We start from the raw sequence: 13870 nt of genomic DNA, 5'->3' as shown, positions 1-13870 counted from the left end.
GCGTGTAACGCCTACTGCTGCTGGCGCTGCTGTTGTTGCTGCTGGGAGTCGATGGTCATCTCAGAGGGGAAGTCGTAAGCCCACTTGTACTACTTCCAGTAAGCAATTGACTGTTCAACAGTCCTTTGCGAGGAAGATGAAATATCACAGCAGTCATCCTGCTGCAAAGCGGATAACTGAGGCCTTGACAACTATGTTGGTGTTAGACGTGTGTCCGGTATCCGCCGTTAGTTCACAGGGAACTAGACAATTTATTGAGGCAGTGTGCCCCCGTTACCAAATACCATCTAGGTTCCACTTCTCTAGGCAGGCGATACCGAAAATGTACACAGACCTCAGAAAAAGACTCACCAGTGTCCTAAAAAATGCAGTTGTACCCAATGTCCACTTAACCACGGACATGTGGACAAGTGGAGCAGGGCAGGGTCAGGACTATATGACTGTGACAGCCCACTGGGTAGATGTATGGACTCCCGCCGCAAGAACAACAGCGGCGGCACCAGTAGCAGCATCTCGCAAACGCCAGCTCTTTCCTAGGCAGGCTACGCTTTGTATCACCGGTTTCCAGAATACGCACACAGCTGAAAACCTCTTACGGCAACTAAGGAAGATCATCGCGGAATGGCTTACCCCAATTGGACTCTCCTGTGGATTTGTGGCATCGGACAACGCCAGCAATATTGTGTGTGCATTAAATATGGGCAAATTCCAGCACGTCCCATGTTTTGCACATACCTTGAATTTGGTGGTGCAGAATTTTTTAAAAAACGACAGGGGCGTGCAAGAGATGCTGTCGGTGGCCAGAAAAATTGCGGGACACTTTCGGCGTACAGGCACCACGTACAGAAGACTGGAGCACCACCAAAAACTACTGAACCTGCCCTGCCATCATCTGAAGCAAGAAGTGGTAACGAGGTGGAATTCAACCCTCTATATGCTTCAGAGGTTGGAGGAGCAGCAAAAGGCCATTCAAGCCTATACAATTGAGCACGATATAGGAGGTGGAATGCACCTGTCTCAAGCGCAGTGGAGAATGATTTCAACGTTGTGCAAGGTTCTGATGCCCTTTGAACTTGCCACACGTGAAGTCAGTTCAGACACTGCCAGCCTGAGTCAGGTCATTCCCCTCATCAGGCTTTTGCAGAAGAAGCTGGAGACATTGAAGGAGGAGCTAACACGGAGCGATTCCGCTAGGCATGTGGGACTTGTGGATGGAGCCCTTAATTCGCTTAACAAGGATTCACGGGTGGTCAATCTGTTGAAATCAGAGCACTACATTTTGGCCACCGTGCTCGATCCTAGATTTAAAGCCTACCTTGGATCTCTCTTTCCGGCAGACACAAGTCTGCTGGGGTTGAAAGACCTGCTGGTGAGAAAATTGTCAAGTCAAGCGGAACGCGACCTGTCAACATCTCCTCCTTCACATTCTCCCGCAACTGGGGGTGCGAGGAAAAGGCTCAGAATTCCGAGCCCACCCGCTGGCGGTGATGCAGGGCAGTCTGGAGCGACTGCTGATGCTGACATCTGGTCCGGACTGAAGGACCTGACAACGATTACGGACATGTCGTCTACTGTCACTGCATATGATTCTCTCACCATTGAAAGAATGGTGGAGGATTATATGAGTGACCGCATCCAAGTAGGCACGTCACACAGTCCATACTTATACTGGCAGGAAAAAGAGGCAATTTGGAGGCCATTGCACAAACTGGCTTTATTCTACCTAAGTTGCCCTCCCACAAGTGTGTACTCCGAAAGAGTGTTTAGTGCCGCCGCTCACCTTGTCAGCAATCGGCGTACGAGGTTACATCCAGAAAATGTGGAGAAGATGATGTTCATTAAAATGAATTATAATCAATTCCTCCGCGGAGACATTGACCAGCAGCAATTGCCTCCACAAAGTACACAGGGAGCTGAGATGGTGGATTCCAGTGGGGACGAATTGATAATCTGTGAGGAGGGGGATGTACACGGTGATATATCGGAGGGTGATGATGAGGTGGACATCTTGCCTCTGTAGAGCCAGTTTGTGCAAGGAGAGATTAATTGCTTCTTTTTTGGGGGGGGGTCCAAACCAACCCGTCATATCAGTCACAGTCGTGTGGCAGACCCTGTCACTGAAATGATGGGTTGGTTAAAGTGTGCATGTCCTGTTTTGTTTATACAACATAAGGGTGGGTGGGAGGGCCCAAGGACAATTCCATCTTGCACCTCTTTTTTCTTTTATTTTTCTTTGCGTCATGTGCTGTTTGGGGAGGGTTTTTTGGAAGGGACATCCTGCGTGACACTGCAGTGCCACTCCTAAATGGGCCCGGTGTTTGTGTCGGCCACTAGGGTCGCTAATCTTACTCACACAGTCAGCTACCTCATTGCGCCTCTTTTTTTCTTTGCGTCATGTGCTGATTGGGGAGGGTTTTTTGGAAGGGACATCCTGCATGACACTGCAGTGCCACTCCTAAATGGGCCCGGTGTTTGTGTCGGCCACTAGGGTCGCTAATCTTACTCACACAGTCAGCTACCTCATTGCGCCTCTTTTTTTCTTTGCGTCATGTGCTGATTGGGGAGGGTTTTTTGGAAGGGACATCCTGCGTGACACTGCAGTGCCACTCCTAAATGGGCCCGGTGTTTGTGTCGGCCACTAGGGTCGCTAATCTTACTCACACAGTCAGCTACCTCATTGCGCCTCTTTTTTTCTTTGCGTCATGTGCTGATTGGGGAGGGTTTTTTGGAAGGGACATCCTGCGTGACACTGCAGTGCCACTCCTAAATGGGCCCGGTGTTTGTGTCGGCCACTAGGGTCGCTAATCTTACTCACACAGTCAGCTACCTCATTGCGCCTCTTTTTTTCTTTGCGTCATGTGCTGATTGGGGAGGGTTTTTTGGAAGGGACATCCTGCGTGACACTGCAGTGCCACTCCTAAATGGGCCCGGTGTTTGTGTCGGCCACTAGGGTCGCTAATCTTACTCACACAGTCAGCTACCTCATTGCGCCTCTTTTTTTCTTTGCGTCATGTGCTGATTGGGGAGGGTTTTTTGGAAGGGACATCCTGCGTGACACTGCAGTGCCACTCCTAAATGGGCCCGGTGTTTGTGTCGGCCACTAGGGTCGCTAATCTTACTCACACAGTCAGCTACCTCATTGCGCCTCTTTTTTTCTTTGCGTCATGTGCTGATTGGGGAGGGTTTTTTGGAAGGGACATCCTGCGTGACACTGCAGTGCCACTCCTAAATGGGCCCGGTGTTTGTGTCGGCCACTAGGGTCGCTAATCTTACTCACACAGTCAGCTACCTCATTGCGCCTCTTTTTTTCTTTGCGTCATGTGCTGATTGGGGAGGGTTTTTTGGAAGGGACATCCTGCGTGACACTGCAGTGCCACTCCTAAATGGGCCCGGTGTTTGTGTCGGCCACTAGGGTCGCTAATCTTACTCACACAGTCAGCTACCTCATTGCGCCTCTTTTTTTCTTTGCGTCATGTGCTGATTGGGGAGGGTTTTTTGGAAGGGACATCCTGCGTGACACTGCAGTGCCACTCCTAAATGGGCCCGGTGTTTGTGTCGGCCACTAGGGTCGCTAATCTTACTCACACAGTCAGCTACCTCATTGCGCCTCTTTTTTTCTTTGCGTCATGTGCTGATTGGGGAGGGTTTTTTGGAAGGGACATCCTGCGTGACACTGCAGTGCCACTCCTAAATGGGCCCGGTGTTTGTGTCGGCCACTAGGGTCGCTTATCTTACTCACACAGTCAGCTACCTCATTGCGCCCCTTTTTTTCTTTGCGTCATGTGCTGATTGGGGAGGGTTTTTTGGAAGGGACATCCTGCGTGACACTGCAGTGCCACTCCTAGATGGGCCAGGTGTTTGTGTCGGCCACTAGTGTCGCTTAGCTTAGTCATCCAGCGACCTTGGTGCAAATTTTAGGACTAAAAATAATATTGTGAGGTGTGAGGTATTCAGAATAGACTGAAAATGAGTGGAAATTATGGTTTTTGAGGTTAATAATAATATGGGATCAAAATGACCCCCAAATTCTATGATTTAAGCTGTTTTTTAGGGTTTTTTGAAAAAAACACCCGAATCCAAAACACACCCGAATCCGACAAAAAAAATTCGGTGAGGTTTTGCCAAAACGCGGTCGAAACCCAAAACACGGCCGCGGAACCGAACCCAAAACCAAAACACAAAACCCGAAAAATTTCAGGCGCTCATCTCTAATTATAACAAAAGGTCATAGGTTTATTCATACAGGTGGGCTGTGACTGCTTCCAACTGTTCAGGTGGGTGGGACACTGAGTTTCCCGCCGCATGACTAAATAAGAACAAATAATAGTAAATGGACATAAACTTCTTATGTCCATAACTATTCGCACGAGCGATTAATCCGCTCCAAACCAACACCGGAATATTGCTATTTAAATACTCTTCCGATGGGTACCAAACACCACTGTATGACCCCTGTTAGACCCTTCGTACAATACAAAGAGGGATCTCTCTGTTCAGGAACATGCTATGTTAACTAAACTTTCAGAATCTATCAAAGGGACCATGATCTACAAAATACATTATATAGTGAAAATATGTAACGATTGAGTCGCACGCTACGATCACATAAACTCTACAGTAAATACGCATACCGTGCGCCTGCGGGTGCCCGCGACTGTGAGTATGCGCACGTACGGGAGAGCGCACGCATGCGCAGCACGGACCTGTGTGAGGTGCAAATATGGTAGTGTGCATAGAGATATTTTTCTGACTTTGACAATATATATATATATATGTGTGTGTGTGTGTGTGTGCATATACTGTATGTTAATATATACTGTACATAAATGTGTATGTATATATAATATATGTATACATATATGTGTGTGTGTATGTGTGTATGTGTGTATATGTATATATGTATGTGTGTATATATATATATATATATATATATATATACTCACGGTATGATAAGAGATACCAGGGTGACTATAGACAGTATCGTGGGAACTATGGAGGCCAACAATCTTATAATAGATCCAGAAGGAACTATCAATCCCCCCATCACAATCGGAGAGAAGAATGGAGGGGCTATAGGAATAGATACCCCTCACAACAGGGTGGACAAAGGAATCGATTGGTTTCTTTTCGTGATAGATCTGATCAAGGGAACTATTCGTATAGGGGTAGATATAATACTGACAGATCCCCTACTCCAGTTAGGCAACAGAGAGGCCATTTTTTAGAAGAACGACGAGGACACAGATTTCCTCGCATACAACAACAAAAAGAGGAACTTCACACAAGATTAGATTCTCCACAGGGTGTGAAGAGAGGACACAATGGAGGAAACGAGGACGTAGAGGGGGCAGAGAGAAGCCCGAAAAAACGAAGAGCACTGTTCCATCAAGAGAAGTCCCATCTGGGGTTGTCAATATCGCAAAGAGACAGTTATCAACAGCGGAAAGCTCCTTATTAGAGAAGGGTTTAAAATTTGCGCCGGATTCACATGTAAATAAATTTAATTTATTTATAGACCTTAATAAGTATATTCGGAAATTGACCATCCATAGACATTTTCTTAAAAATCCCCCAATTGAAAGTTCCAATAAAGAGAAACCTCCATTGGTAAAATTACCTTCTAAGTTTTACCCTGTAGAATCTAAAAGTAGTAATTTGGACATATTTTATGAGTCTGTAAAGGAGGACTTTAGAAAAATGAAATCAAAAAGTTCTAAATATGGAAATAATCTGAACCCTCAAGAGAAAGGAGCCTTGAAGTCCCTTAAAAAAGATAAGAGCATAGTGATTAAAGGGGCCGATAAAGGAGGAGCTTTGGTCCTTCAGACAAGAGAAGCCTATTTGAATGAGGCTTCTAGTATACTACAAGATGGGCATACATATATTGAATTACCTGGCAATCCTACTAAAACTTACCAAGAGGAATTGACCTGTCTGTTAATGAGAGCGTTGAGGGACAATTTGATCTGCAAGGATGAGTTCGATTATTTGGACGTGAAACATCCAATAGTGCCGAACTTTTATCACATACCAAAGATACATAAAAGTAATACAAATCCACCAGGAAGACCTATAGTGGCAGGAGTGAATTCTCTAACTTCTAATTTGTCGCACTATATTGATATTCGACTTCAACCTTATGTAACTAAAATGGACTCATACCTTAAAGATTCTACAAGTGTCCTCCAGGAACTAAATTCCTTTATTTGGATAAAGGATTATTATTGGCTCACTCTGGACGTCCAAGCGCTATATTCTTCTATCCCGCATTCTAAGGGTATAGAGTCAATTAGAGCAGTTCTATCTAATGATCCCGAATTATCCAAAAAGGATGTGTCATTTCTGCTGGAAGGCATAACATTTATTCTAAACCACAACTTTTTTGAATTTAACAACAAATTCTATTTACAAAAACAAGGTACAGCGATGGGGACTAAGTTTGCCCCATCGTACGCTAACCTTTTTATGAAGGAATGGGAAGATACATTTGTTTATGGTTCTGAATATTGTGAAAACATTGTTTTCTATCGCAGATACATAGACGATCTTCTTTTCATATGGAAAGGAGATAGAGCTAGTATTGATGACTTTATGGCTTCCATTCAGATCAACGATCTGAATTTAAAATTCACCTATCAAACTGATTCGCAGAAGATAGACTATCTTGATCTCACCTTAATGGGAACAGTAGGTGAAAAGATTAGTACAAAAACGTTTTTTAAGGAAGTGGACACCAATAGTTACATCCCGCAAACTAGTTGTCATTTTCCAGCATGGAAAAACAATGTGCCATACGCTCAATTTCTCCGTTTAAGACGTAATTGTACCAGCATTGAAGACTACTGGGATCAGGCAGCAGTCATACAAAAGAGATTTGAAGAAAGGGGCTATACTGTTGATATGGTCTCTAAGGCCAAAATAAAAGCATCTCTACAAGAAAGAGATAAGATGTTACTTCCTAAGGATAAGATTGAACCAGCAAGACAACAGTTAAGACCTTTTATTACACAATTTAACCGTGAAAATCATTCAATTAGAAAAATTCTGGAACGCCATTGGGGTTTACTTTTGATGGACCCAATTTTGGGCCCTACGCTTCCAAATAAACCTAATCTGGTCTTCCAGAAATCCACCAATCTGAAAAGTATAATAGCACCAAGTAGACTATCTGACTTAGTACAACACAGAAGCTGTCCAGATTCCATTATACCTACAAAGGGTTGTTATCCATGTTCAAAGTGTATCTGTTGTAAATTTATGGAACGTAAATCCATTAATATTAAAATGGAAACAGGGAAATGGTACAAATTAGGACACCTTGTGAACTGTAACACTGAATATGTTATCTATCGGATCACTTGCAGCTGTGGCCTATCGTATATAGGCAAAACTAAGAGAATGATTAAAATCAGAGTACAAGAACATATGAGGAACGTGAAAAACAAACTGACGTCCCATAGTCTCCCCAGACACTTTATGGATAAACACAATTCAGTTGTGACTAAGGAGAATTTCTCCTTTACCATTCTTGAATACATTCCATCAGATCCTAGAGGAAAAAGTAGAGATCTAACTTTATCCAAACAGGAGACATTTTGGATCTACTCTTTGAACACTCTCACTCCTGGTGGCTTAAACGAAGATATTGATATTGTGTCTTTCCTATAATAGTCTTCATAATAAAAGAGAAGTGAATAGTATTTAACCATTCCTATTATTAGTCCGGCCATCTTACAGTCCCCCCCCCCTCCCCCTATGTTTATAGTTTTTTTTTTTTTTTTTTTAGTTTAAGTTTGATAAAAGGAATATACAACTTAGGGATGATTTAAGTATATATAGTATGTTCATGGTCTATCAATATATAACTCTTATGAAATGTAATATGTGGTGAATCTTTCTGTAAATGGGAAATCATGTTGATGTTGGTTATATTAATATTGTCGGTGTAATTTGAACCAGACAATTAAACACTAAACTTTAAATTTGAAACATGTCGTATCAATACTATTAGTTATTATTGCAATAAGTCACTTTAAGTATATTTTTTTATCAAATAGTTTATAATTAATATTATTTATCACAAATTGGTCACTTATATTGATTAACACTTATTTAATAAATAGCACTATTAATACCTTTGATTAATTGATGAGATAACAGCACTTTATTACTATTTAGAATTCAATATTAATGTTACAATTCTAACTGTGAAAAAAGAGTTTGACTTTAATGACCAAAGAACTCTTTAATAGTAGACCTTATAAAGAATTTTTGTTTAATCTTTATTCATCACAGAAAGAATCCCTAAAGCTAACCACAAAATTTAACATCCGCTGACACATCTCCATCGAACTACGGGACCATGGCACGCAAACAGCGATCGTGACTCGCATGTGATGTACATCCGCCGGAAGTGCGTGACTGTGACACGCACGCGGTGCGTACTTCCGCCGGAACCGGAAGTGCGGTGCGTTGACACGCACGTGAGAGTGGAACGCATGTAGCGTTCAGATTTTGTCCCCTCTTATTTTTTATAATGTCAGGAAGCAGAATTGATGTTAGTTAACCAGTAAGAATGGCATTCCACATAGTACCATGAGGTCTTAACACATTACTAACTAATAATAAATTAATTAATCAGCCAGCAGGAAGTGATGTAATATCAAGGGAGCTATAAAGGGATGCCCCTATATTGCCTCTCATTCTGTAGTTGGTATTCAATGAGGTTGCACTTGTTCCTGTAAAAAGTAAGTTTGAGTACTATATTGGTATTTTTGGAACTTAGTTATTGGATGGTCTTTTTGAAAATGTATTAGATGAATGGATTCCTTAATTGAAGAGTAACTACTTAATTTTAATATGATTGTAATATACTAATTTAGTTTTACTTGTCCACAGGGAATAGTATCATTCAGGATTTGAAATTTTTCCTAAGTCCTCTTTTTGGTGACATGTATAAACAGAGGTAGACTATAAGGTTCCACCATTCTTGATTGAAAATAGGTAAAAACCAGACTAATTTAGTGCAATCATTGAATACCATATGAGGTTAAGTATTTCAGATGTTAAAAAGTTCTTCTTGCTGGTTATTAATTACAGCTGTGAACTTAATTGGCTCTCTAATGATTGATTGAATATACCACTCCCCATTGCATGTTAGATTAAAGACATCATTTAGGGGATCTGTTAGGTAACCAGTAAGAATGGCATTCCACATAGTACTATGAGGTCCTAACACATCACTAACTAATAATAAATTAATTAATCAGCCAGCAGGAAGTGATGTAATATCAAGGGAGCTATAAAGGGATGTCCTTATATTGCCTCTCATTCTGTAGTTGGGATTCAGTGAGGTTGCACTTGTTCCTGTAAAAAGTAAGTTTGAGTATTATAATTGTATATTTGGAACTTAGTTATTGGATGGTCTTTTTGAAAATTTATTAGATGAATGGATTCCTTAATTTAAGAGTAACTACTTAATTTTAGTATGATTGTAATATACTGATTTAGATTTACTTGTCCACAGGGAATAGTTTCGTTCAGGATTTGAAATTTTCCTAAGTTCTCTGTTTGGTGACATGTATAAACAGAGGTAGACTATAAGGTTCCACCATTCTTGATTGAAAATAGGTAAGAACCAGACTAATTTAGTGCAAATATTAAATACCATATGATGTTAAGATTAGTATTTCAGATGTTAAAAAGTTCTTCTTGCTGGTTATAAATTACAGCTGTGAACTTAATTGGCTCTCTAATGATTGATTGAATATACCACTCCCCATTGCATGTTAGATTAAAGACATCATTTATTAATTAGTTTTGGATAAAAAAGTTCTTCTATTTGAATCACCTTAAATACCTTACATTAAATACTGACATCAGCATGGTTTCTTATAATCAATTGAGGAAGTTGTTATATCTTCTCTGATTTGTTGGTAGCATCTATGTTATTTTAATGGTAAACAGGATGTTACAGGAACATTTCCTATTAACAATCATTTGAGTGACAAAAAACTATTTTATCTTTATCCCTTTTAGGGAACGTAACATCATCTAATTTCAACCAAATTTATATATATTTTTTTGAAGTCTATCTAGGTATGTATTGTACAATGAGTTGTAATGTGGATATAATTGTGTGTATATTGTGAATTTGAAGTTTTATGTGGACTTTAATTGGAGTGTTCTATAACTATTGGTGGTTTCTGATACTTGTAGACCCTGCCCTTTGTATCATTTCCATCAGCTGAATTGATGTTGATTATGTGGATAAATACGGAGCTATTTTGATTTATATTGACATTCATAATATTCTTTCGACTTTCCCTCCCTTTTCTCTTCTTTTGACTCTCCCTCCCTCTTCCTTTTATCATTTGTATAAGGATAATGTTTATTGATTATTATAACGATAATGTTTCAGATATTATATTTATCGAATTGAATATGTGATTGGATGTAATCATTGGATATTCTAAACCTTTCTAATCAATGGTAATCACTCCTACTATAAGAACTGGTATGTATGTTAATCCACAATAGATTTCAATGGAATACTTACCTGGATAATAATATGTCTTATTAATGAAGACTATATGATTTATATATTTCCATTTGTAACTATCCAGATTCCAAACCCCTGATGAAGTCCTAACGGACGAAACGCGTTGGGTTTTGCAACGTCTGGTTAACAAAGTCCTTATCACAAACATCTGGTTGGAGATACATCCATTTCGAGTTCTGACTGTGATCACCTGGCTGTAAAATCCTCACATCCAACTGTAATTTATGTATAAGATTGTAATATTGTTTTATATGAATTTTTAGAAGGTTGTGTCAATAACGAACGCTTAGGATAAATATCGTTTGTTTCTGTACAATAAAAACTTTTAATTATTGTCATACAAAAGGCATATTGGCTCCCACGAGAATCCATTTCTATTTATATATATATATATATATATATATATGTGGAAAATTGGTGGTGGTAAATGGCGCTGGACCCTTCTTAGGATGACTAATCCTTTTGTTTATGGTCAATTTTCTTATATCTAAAAAAGTACACTCCCCCACTATTATATTTCGTGGGGTGGCAGCCCTTTTCTCCAGTGGTTAGCTGTTCAAGCCCACCAGTGGTAGATCTGGAAAACAAAAGGTGAGAATAGGCGCCTCCTAGTGTAGTATTATATGTGTAATGTGACCATCACCATTGATATCACCCTATAGAGTGGAACTGTACCGTGTGTGGTGGAATTCCAACCACCTTCAGAATAGCATTGAGTCACACTTATTAAACGGCGTCATCAGTGGTCTCAGTGATCTCCTGTCAATCTTCCTTTAACTTGTTACTCATTTGGTCAGAAAAAAGAGTAAAAGAGGACCAATAGTGTAATACCTTTTACACAAACAATATACATTTATTTGGAACTAGTCCGACAGTAAAAACATTGCCCGTACCATATAATAAATTAAAAACAGCTTATCTGTGCTTTAAGTCGTCCATACGAGTTTGAACACTCAACGCGTTTCGTCCTACGCCAATAGCCTGGACTTCCTCAATGCTATTCTGAAGGTGGTTGGAATTCCACCACACACGGTACAGTTCCACTCTATAGGGTGATATCAATGGTGATGGTCACATTACACATATAATACTACACTAGGAGGCGCCTATTCTCACCTTTTGTTTTCCATATATATATATATATACACACAGAGGAAAAACCACAGCACTCACCACACCAGAAGCGGGGCACAGCTATGCACTTACCACTCACAGGGTGGGGTGCATGTAACACTGCACTCTCCACCACAGAAGCGAGGTACACAGCTGTACTTACCACTCACAGGGCGGGGTGCATGTAGCCCATGACCACATCGCTCTAATAAATGCAAACAGAGAACCCAGCACTCACCAAAGTAAACTCACTTATCCTCAACAATTCAATAAATAAATGATGGGGGTTTAGTTGGTGGATTGGCCAATGCACGGAAGCCTGCATACCGATTTTCAAGGTACCCCACCTTCATGCAGGTCCTACACTATCACAGAGTCTCAAAAACCTGACTACTTCACTGCTATTTATTGAATTGTTGAGGATAAGTGAGTTTACTTTGGTGAGTGCTGGGTTCTCTGTTTGTATATATATATATATATATATATATATATGGGATAGTAGGAGTATGGCGCCACAGGTGTATGTGAATAGAATTTTTTTTATTAGTAAATACTATACTCTAGACACTCCTTTATTAATGTAAGGTGTCTGCTAACCCCTAAGTAGTTGGCAGGGATAAGCTGCCTTTAAAGATAGATATGGGAAAAAGGGGGATAGGGGTGTAAGCGACCGACAGTGTCTAATAAATATTAAAAATGAAGAATTTGCACAATATATTTATTTATACACTTTGAAAAATAATTAATTAAAAATTAGGAATTAAAAATCAAGGTGAGCTAAAATATGGAGGAAAAAAAATACCTAAAAATACCGGGTAAAAAGCTAGCTAAAGCATAGAAATTCAATAGAAGCAATGTTTACACTAAAAGAACATATAGGATAAGAAAGTGCTGCTTATCTTAAAAATGGAGAGTCAATTGAGGTACACCCAACGTGTTTCGTCCATCTGACTTCATCAAGGGCGTTCTGCAATATCTTCTCTAAAATGGTAATGCCTCTGCCTGATTGACAAGCAGATGCGTTCGCTAGGCGGGACAGGGTGGCTGCTGTTTGGCAAAATGGGGGCATGGTAAGGCCAAGGACTTCGTCACGAGACACAGTTACCATGGCCCTGCAAGCCACACTGAAGCTTACTCAGCCTGCCTGCTAGATAAACAATGCGACCGATGGTCGTGATGTTCATCGGATATGCGATCGCATCGCAAATGCAGGGAGGAGGTGGTATGCACCTCCTCCTGCATTTGCATTGCTAAGAACTGCAGATGCAAAGCTGCTGCGAGAAGCCTTGCACTTGCAATCTTTAATTAATCGGGCCCTGAGACCTACTGTCAATGATAGTTTACTTATGCTAAAGTACCCCATGTTCTGAATCTCAAGCTACTCTTTCCAAATGTCCAAACCTGGCACTCGCCCAGGGCAGCGTGGTCCCTTACGTATAACTTACTGGTGTGCCTTCCCGGGGATATACAAGCCCCATGTAGATACTGTTAGGTGCCGCGGTCCACGGCGCCGCTCGGTCTGTTTCCGAGCGACGCTCACGGCCACCGCACCTCCTTCCCTGCCCGCCCGGCACCTAGCAACGCTAGGACGCCGTGCGCGCTGAGCCGCCGGGTCCCTAGCAACGCTAGGACGCCGTGCGCACTTAGCCGCCGGACCCTTAGCAACGGGGACGCCACTGACTACCGCGTTCCCCGTTGCTTCCTGCTAATCATTACACCTGTTAGCTCTGGTCGTGCAGCAGGGCAGCTTCACGACATTACTAATCAGGCTTCGCTGCAGCTATTGGAGGGTTCCCTGTTAAATTCTCCCTCACTACCTGGATCAGACGCCGGTGATAGCTTCCTGTATGCTGTTCTTGCATGGTAACGTCTGTTCCTGGTTTAGCTGTATCTGGTCGATCCTGCTCCCTGTGCTCCCGTGTCCTGGAGTTCTGAAGCCGGTCCTGGGAATCCTTCCTGTCCAAAATGAACCTGTTGCAGTCATCCGTGGGTTATCGTTACTTGGGGTTCTCTCCCGGTTTGTGAGTAGCGGCTTCTGCCGCGAGTTGCGGCCTAGGCCGCTTAATCCTTGTATTACCTTTGTGTTGGTGGTTTTTGCGGAGGTTTCCGCTTTTCACTGTCCTCCCCAGAACTCGGCGGTGCCGTGTGGGGGAACGGACAGTGATATCTTTTGTTGTTCTTTTCCTTTGGCGGCGT

At 41.5% G+C, this 13870-nt stretch overlaps 1 long non-coding RNA gene across 1 annotated transcript; it reads left to right on the top strand.

The window, feature by feature from the left end:
• The first annotated feature begins 8622 nt into the window (after positions 1-8622).
• LOC135051556 (uncharacterized) lies at positions 8623-10510 on the top strand. The gene is made up of 4 exons (XR_010242210.1): positions 8623-8747; positions 9527-9630; positions 10039-10098; positions 10421-10510. It is a non-coding gene; the product is annotated as an uncharacterized LOC135051556 (long non-coding RNA).
• The last annotated feature ends 3360 nt before the right edge of the window (positions 10511-13870 follow it).

The sequence above is a fragment of the Pseudophryne corroboree genome, chromosome 1 (assembly GCF_028390025.1).
Source record: "Pseudophryne corroboree isolate aPseCor3 chromosome 1, aPseCor3.hap2, whole genome shotgun sequence".
Taxonomy (NCBI): domain Eukaryota; kingdom Metazoa; phylum Chordata; class Amphibia; order Anura; family Myobatrachidae; genus Pseudophryne; species Pseudophryne corroboree.
Note: the sequence above shows the minus strand (reverse complement) of the source record. Positions and strands in the feature narration are given on the sequence as shown.